A 6,930-nucleotide genomic window follows, 5' to 3' on the forward strand; every position below is an offset into this window, starting at 1 on the left:
GCAGGGGGCGGGGGGTTAGGGCAGGGGGCGGGGGGTTAGGGCAGGGTGCTGGCCCTGGGATAGGCAATGTGTAGGTGTAGAGTTTGGTTAACTTAGTTTGAATGTCGGCCATGTTGTCGCCAACTGTTCAAGACATTGAATGTGATTCTGGCTAAATAGAACGTCATGGAACACTGGTTGATGGCCTGGATCTTTTGGTTCTGGTCATACCCGGGCCTCAACCTGTCTGTCCAATCCAGTGTCTGCATTGTCAGTCAGAGGACATTTGCTGCTAGCGAAGATGCAATAATGGAGAAAACCTGTTTTTTACAAAGACAACGCAGAACATTGTCATGTTGAGTCTCTTTTCAAAGACAACGCAGAACATTGTCATGTTGAGTCTCTTTTCAAAGACAACGCAGAACATTGTCATGTTGAGTCTCTTTTCAAAGAGGAGTTGACGGAGTCCTGAGGTCGTCTGAAGTGTTCATAGTGAAGTCTTCCAAACATTGCATTAATGTTGATAGTGTTCGCCTAATAGCTTTCAACACGTTGGCGAGATGCCTTGGCTATTGTTCTGTACCTAGAGTTGAAGGTGTCAATGCTTTATGAGTCCAGGGCATTTAGAATGGCTGGCTAAGCAGAATTTGGTGAATAGAGGGGGAGAGATGTCTGGAAGGAGAGATGTCTGGAAGGAGAGAGAGGGGGGAGAGAGGTCTGGAAGGAGAGTGAGGGGGGAGAGATGTCTGGAAGGAGAGTGAGGGGGAGAGATGTCTGGAAGGAGAGTGAGGGGGGAGAGATGTCTGGAAGGAGAGTGAGGGGGGAGAGATGTCTGGAAGGAGAGTGAGGGGGAGAGATGTCTGGAAGGAGAGATGTCTGGAAGGAGAGTGAGGGGGGAGAGAGGTCTGGAAGGAGAGTGAGGGGGGAGAGATGTCTGGAAGGAGAGTGAGGGGGGAGAGAGGTCTGGAAGGAGAGTGAGGGGGGAGAGATGTCTGGAAGGAGAGTGAGGGGGGAGAGATGTCTGGAAGGAGAGTGAGGGGGAGAGATGTCTGGAAGGAGAGATGTCTGGAAGGAGAGTGAGGGGGAGAGATGTCTGGAAGGAGAGAGAGGGGGGAGAGATGTCTGGAAGGAGAGTGAGGGGGAGAGATGTCTGGAAGGAGAGATGTCTGGAAGGAGAGTGAGGGGGAGAGATGTCTGGAAGGAGAGTGAGGGGGGAGAGAGGTCTGGAAGGAGAGTGAGGGGGGAGAGATGTCTGGAAGGAGAGTGAGGGGGGAGAGATGTCTGGAAGGAGAGTGAGGGGGGAGAGATGTCTGGAAGGAGAGTGAGGGGGAGAGATGTCTGGAAGGAGAGTGAGGGGGAGAGATGTCTGGAAGGAGAGTGAGGGGGGAGAGATGTCTGGAAGGAGAGTGAGGGGGAGAGATGTCTGGAAGGAGAGATGTCTGGAAGGAGAGTGAGGGGGGAGAGATGTCTGGAAGGAGAGAGAGGGGGAGAGATGTCTGGAAGGAGAGTGAGGGGGGAGAGATGTCTGGAAGGAGAGTGAGGGGGAGAGATGTCTGGAAGGAGAGTGAGGGGGGAGAGATGTCTGGAAGGAGAGTGAGGGGGGAGAGATGTCTGGAAGGAGAGTGAGGGGGAAGAGATGTCTGGAAGGAGAGTGAGGGGGGAGAGATGTCTGGAAGGAGAGATGTCTGGAAGGAGAGATGTCTGGAAGGAGAGTGAGGGGGAGAGATGTCTGGAAGGAGAGTGAGGGGGGAGAGATGTCTGGAAGGAGAGAGAGGGGGAGAGAGGTCTGGAAGGAGAGATGTCTGGAAGGAGAGTGAGGGGGAGAGATGTCTGGAAGGAGAGTGAGGGGGGAGAGATGTCTGGAAGGAGAGTGAGGGGGGAGAGATGTCTGGAAGGAGAGTGAGGGGGAGAGATGTCTGGAAGGAGAGTGAGGGGTAGAGAGGTCTGGAAGGAGAGTGAGGGGGAGAGATGTCTGGAAGGAGAGTGAGGGGGAGAGAGGTCTGGAAGGAGAGATGTCTGGAAGGAGAGTGAGGGGGAGAGATGTCTGGAAGGAGAGTGAGGGGTAGAGAGGTCTGGAAGGAGAGATGTCTGGAAGGAGAGTGAGGGGGAGAGAGGTCTGGAAGGAGAGTGAGGGGGTAGAGATGTCTGGAAGGAGAGTGAGGGGGGAGAGAGGTCTGGAAGGAGAGTGAGGGGGGAGAGATGTCTGGAAGGAGAGTGAGGGGGAGAGATGTCTGGAAGGAGAGTGAGGGGGAGAGATGTCTGGAAGGAGAGTGAGGGGTAGAGAGGTCTGGAAGGAGAGTGAGGGGTAGAGATGTCTGGAAGGAGAGTGAGGGGTAGAGAGGTCTGGAAGGAGAGTGAGGGGGAGAGAGGTCTGGAAGGAGAGTGAGGGGGAGAGAGGTCTGGAAGGAGAGTGAGGGGGAGAGATGTCTGGAAGGAGAGTGAGGGGGAGAGAGGTATGGAAGGAGAGTGAGGGGGAGAGATGTCTGGAAGGAGAGTGAGGGGGAGAGAGGTCTGGAAGGAGAGTGAGGGGGAGAGAGGTATGGAAGGAGAGTGAGGGGAAGAGATGTCTGGAAGGAGAGTGAGGGGGGAGAGATGTCTGGAAGGAGAGTGAGGGGGGGAGATGTCTGGAAGGAGAGTGAGGGGGGAGAGATGTCTGGAAGGAGAGTGAGGGGGAGAGATGTCTGGAAGGAGAGTGAGGGGGAGAGATGTCTGGAAGGAGAGTGAGGGGAAGAGATGTCTGGAAGGAGAGAGAGGGGGAGAGATGTCTGGAAGGAGAGAGAGGGGGAGAGATGTCTGGAAGGAGAGAGAGGGGGGAGAGATGTCTGGAAGGAGAGTGGTCTGGAAGGAGAGAGAGGGGGAGAGAGGTCTGGAAGGAGAGTGAGGGGGAGAGAGGTCTGGAAGGAGAGTGAGGGGAAAAGATGTCTGGAAGGAGAGAGAGGGGGAGAGATGTCTGGAAGGAGAGTGAGGGGGAGAGATGTCTGGAAGGAGAGAGGTCTGGAAGGAGAGAGAGGGGGAGAGATGTCTGGAAGGAGAGTGAGGGGGAGAGAGGTCTGGAAGGAGAGTGAGGGGGAGAGATGTCTGGAAGGAGAGTGAGGGGAAGAGATGTCTGGAAGGAGAGTGAGGGGTAGAGAGGTCTGGAAGGAGAGTGAGGGGTAGAGAGGTCTGGAAGGAGAGTGAGGGGTAGAGAGGTCTGGAAGGAGAGTGAGGGGTAGAGAGGTCTGGAAGGAGAGTGAGGGGGAGAGAGGTCTGGAAGGAGAGTGAGGGGGAGAGAGGTCTGGAAGGAGAGTGAGGGGGAGAGATGTCTGGAAGGAGAGAGAGGGGGAGAGATGTCTGGAAGGAGAGAGAGGGGGAGAGATGTCTGGAAGGAGAGAGAGGGGGAGAGATGTCTGGAAGGAGAGAGAGGGGTAGAGAGGTCTGGAAGGAGAGCTGTTTAGAAACTGTTGAAGCGCCTTGGCCGTCCAGATTTGTATTGAACCATTTCAGCTCTGTGTTTGCCGTCAGTGAGTTGTTTGATGCACATGTTGTGAAATTAATAACTGGTGATTTTTGAGAATGTACAGCAATACTTCCCGCTCTCATTCTGCACTTTTAATTTGTCTGGTGTGGATTGTCCTGTGTGTAACACACTTGTAATTATTAAAAAGATGAATATATTGTATAAAGAAATATTGTGAATAAAGATGCATTTTGAGATTGACTAATGTGTTGCTCTTTTACCTTTCTGACCCAGTGAGTGGAAACAAGTGGAGGGTGCTCAACCGATGTGAATCGAGGTGTAACTTAAAAAAATATCATTGAAAAAGGGCAACACTAGCTCACCATTTAATGTATTGATACAACTATTAAACGTTTCAGCCTTCATCAAATAGTTGCTGCTGGTTCTAGCCTCCTGTGGTTTGTCTAAATTGATTTGAATTTATTAGGATCCCCATTAGCAGACGCCAAATGGCGACAACTCGTCTTACTTGGGTACGACATATAACGGAGAACACATCACAGACAAGACTTTACATAGACACACACTACACGTTAATGTTTTTACATCTATCAGTTCCACACGTCGGTACATACACAACAAGTAGCCTCTGAAGCACAGGCTTCTCAATTACTGCTATTCGAGTAGTGGTGTGCAGTTCGCAATAACTACTTTTTTTTTACTGACTCGAGTTGTTTTTCTGAGTGACTGGACTGGTTAATTTGAGTCATCAGTTTGACCTGCTAGTGCAGTGAGCCCTGCAGCAGGGTTACTACACTCCGTGGCTCCAGAGACGTGCGCCGACCACCAGCTGGTGGTCCTCTGTAGCTCAGCTGGTAGAGCACGGCGCTTGTAACGCCCCGGGACCACCCATACACACAAAAAATGTATGCACGCATGACTGTAAATCGCTTTGGATTAAAGCGTCTGCTAAATGGCATATTATTATTATTATTATTAACTGTCACATGCGAAGACAAATTCATGTTTAGAACTGACAATTGATGGCATGGTGCAATAATGACTGCAATGAATTGAATGTTATGGACACCACTGTGTAGAGCCAAAAGATACCCAGCCTCTGCGGATTGAACTCGAGATCAAATGTGTTTGATCGAACGACCTGCTTATCTAGTCCGACACCAGCTCGAAGTCAGCCAGGCTCGTGTCTATCACCCTCACCGCATTCCGCCAAGAGTCCTTCACCATCTAGTCCGGTTGCTGCCACATCTAGACCGCGTTTCAAATGGATCAAGAAATGGATCAAGAAATAATAGTATTTGTAGGCAATAAATGTACATTTTGTTTTAAAGCCCACGTTTACAAGTCTCGGTCACAAATGACAGGGCCAATAAGCCCCCTTTGGTGAACGAGAGGCTTGTGGAATCCTGACTCTTTCGAGTGGGTCGGGGTTATTTTATTTTTAATCTGTACCTGTAACCCCCCTCTCTGAAAAAGACATGACATATATAAAGTACTTTATTGTCAAACAATTGTTTTAAAGGCATTGCTTGTTTTAATTCTTACATAAAATTATTCAAATATGTAATAGAGATCAACATTTTTGTTTTATAGCACTATTACATTTCATTAGGATTTTGGCATGTTTTTCTTTGTTTGGGACGTTATTTATAAAGCACACATTATCACTTAGGTCTAACACTGCAAATACTTCAATTATTTAAGCATATGTTGCAGAACAGTGATTACATTTACTTTTTCAAAAATATTTGACCAAAAAAAGTGACTCCATCAGTGACGGAGTTGACAGATACTCAGAACAGACATTTTTGCTCACTGCAAACATTTGTAAAATATGGAAAATGATTCATTTAAAAATCTCCAAATTAAAAACAACCATTCCATCAGATCTTACAGCACTCTGACGGAGTTGACGTTAGACAATCTGAGCTGATGAGTTGACAGTAATGCCATTTTACTTCAAGTAGCAGTAGCAATTGTGACCGTGGTGATTGTGACCGTGGTGATTGTGACCGTGGTGATTCCAATACTGTTTGTTTTAAATATCAGGTCAGTAGCGGTGCGTGGGTAAAATCACCAGGGAAGCCAATCCAGATTTTTTTTTTAATATTACAAACCTATGTGTTGTGATAATTGCGTTGTTTGCTCTATAACCTGTGAGTTTATATGCCTTGACAAAAATGTAAAGTGCAATGTGTTTCCATCGCATTTTCCAATCTACCAATAGTTTTGTCACAACTTGCGTTAAATAGCAAATGTGCCCACTCTGGTCTTGGCACATGCGCTCTAGCCAACAGCTCGCACATTATTAATTTTACAGACAAAAAGATCCCATTTGGAAAGTATAACCATCAATTGTTTTTGACCCTCTTTGCTATAGCGATCTAGTGTTAGCCAGTCACAAATGATGGCAAAGCAAAGTTCACTCATGAGCATTTTCAAAAAGCCACATATGAAGGATGAATACACAACCGACAACACCTTCTCAATCATCAGCCTAATCTGTCATCTTCATCAGCCTAATCAGTCAGTCATCATCAGCCCACGAGGAGGTTAGCATGTCAGCCCACGAGGAGGTTAGCAAGTCAGCCCACGAGGAGGTTAGCATGTCAGCCCACGAGGAGGTTAGCATGTCAGCCCATGAGGATTCTAGCATGTCAGCCCATGAGGAGATTAGCATGTCAGCCCATGAGGAGATTAGCATGTCAGCCCATGTGGAGGTTAGCATGTCAGCCCACGAGGAGGTTAGCATGTCAGCCCACGAGGAGGTTAGCATGTCAGCCCACGAGGAGGTTAGCATGTCAGCCCATGAGGAGGTTAGCATGTCAGCCCACGAGGAGGTTAGCATGTCAGCCCACGAGGAGGTTAGCATGTCAGCCCACGAGGAGGTTAGCATGTCAGCCCACGAGGAGGTTAGCATGTCAGCCCACGAGGAGGTTAGCATGTCAGCCCATGGGGAGGTTAGCATGTCAGCCCACGAGGAGGTTAGCATGTCAGCCCACGAGGAGGTTAGCATGTCAGCCCACGAGGAGGTTAGCATGTCAGCCCACGAGGAGGTTAGCATGTCAGCCCATGAGGATGCTAGCATGTCAGCCCATGAGGAGGTTAGCATGTCAGCCCACGAGGAGGTTAGCATGTCAGCCCACGAGGAGGTTAGCATGTCAGCCCACGAGGATGCTAGCATGTCAGCCCACGAGGAGGTTAGCATGTCAGCCCACGAGGAGGTTAGCATGTCAGCCCACGAGGAGGTTAGCATGTCAGCCCACGAGGAGGTTAGCATGTCAGCCCACGAGGAGGTTAGCATGTCAGCCCACGAGGATGCTAGCATGTCAGTCCACGAGGAGGTTAGCATCTCAGCCCACGAGGATGCTAGCATGTCAGTCCACGAGGAGGTTAGCATCTCAGCCCACGAGGATGCTAGCATGTCAGTCCACGAGGAGGTTAGCATGTCAGCCCACGAGGATGCTAGCATGGCTAAAGCTTGGACTTCCACA

General features: G+C 49.6%; 2 long non-coding RNA genes across 2 annotated transcripts; both read left to right on the forward strand.

Annotated features, from left to right (window-relative positions):
- The first annotated feature begins 34 nt into the window (after positions 1-34).
- Positions 35-2,785, forward strand: LOC311123603. The gene is made up of 3 exons (XR_014612618.1): positions 35-665; positions 1,087-1,662; positions 2,152-2,785. It is a non-coding gene; the product is annotated as an uncharacterized lncRNA (long non-coding RNA).
- Positions 2,786-2,846: 61 nt separating this feature from the next.
- LOC311123604 lies at positions 2,847-3,676 on the forward strand. The gene is made up of 2 exons (XR_014612619.1): positions 2,847-2,927; positions 2,972-3,676. It is a non-coding gene; the product is annotated as an uncharacterized lncRNA (long non-coding RNA).
- The last annotated feature ends 3,254 nt before the right edge of the window (positions 3,677-6,930 follow it).

The sequence above is a fragment of the Coregonus lavaretus genome (genome assembly GCF_964263955.1).
Source record: "Coregonus lavaretus genome assembly, contig: HAP1_SCAFFOLD_400, whole genome shotgun sequence".
Classification (NCBI taxonomy): Eukaryota; Metazoa; Chordata; class Actinopteri; order Salmoniformes; family Salmonidae; genus Coregonus; species Coregonus lavaretus.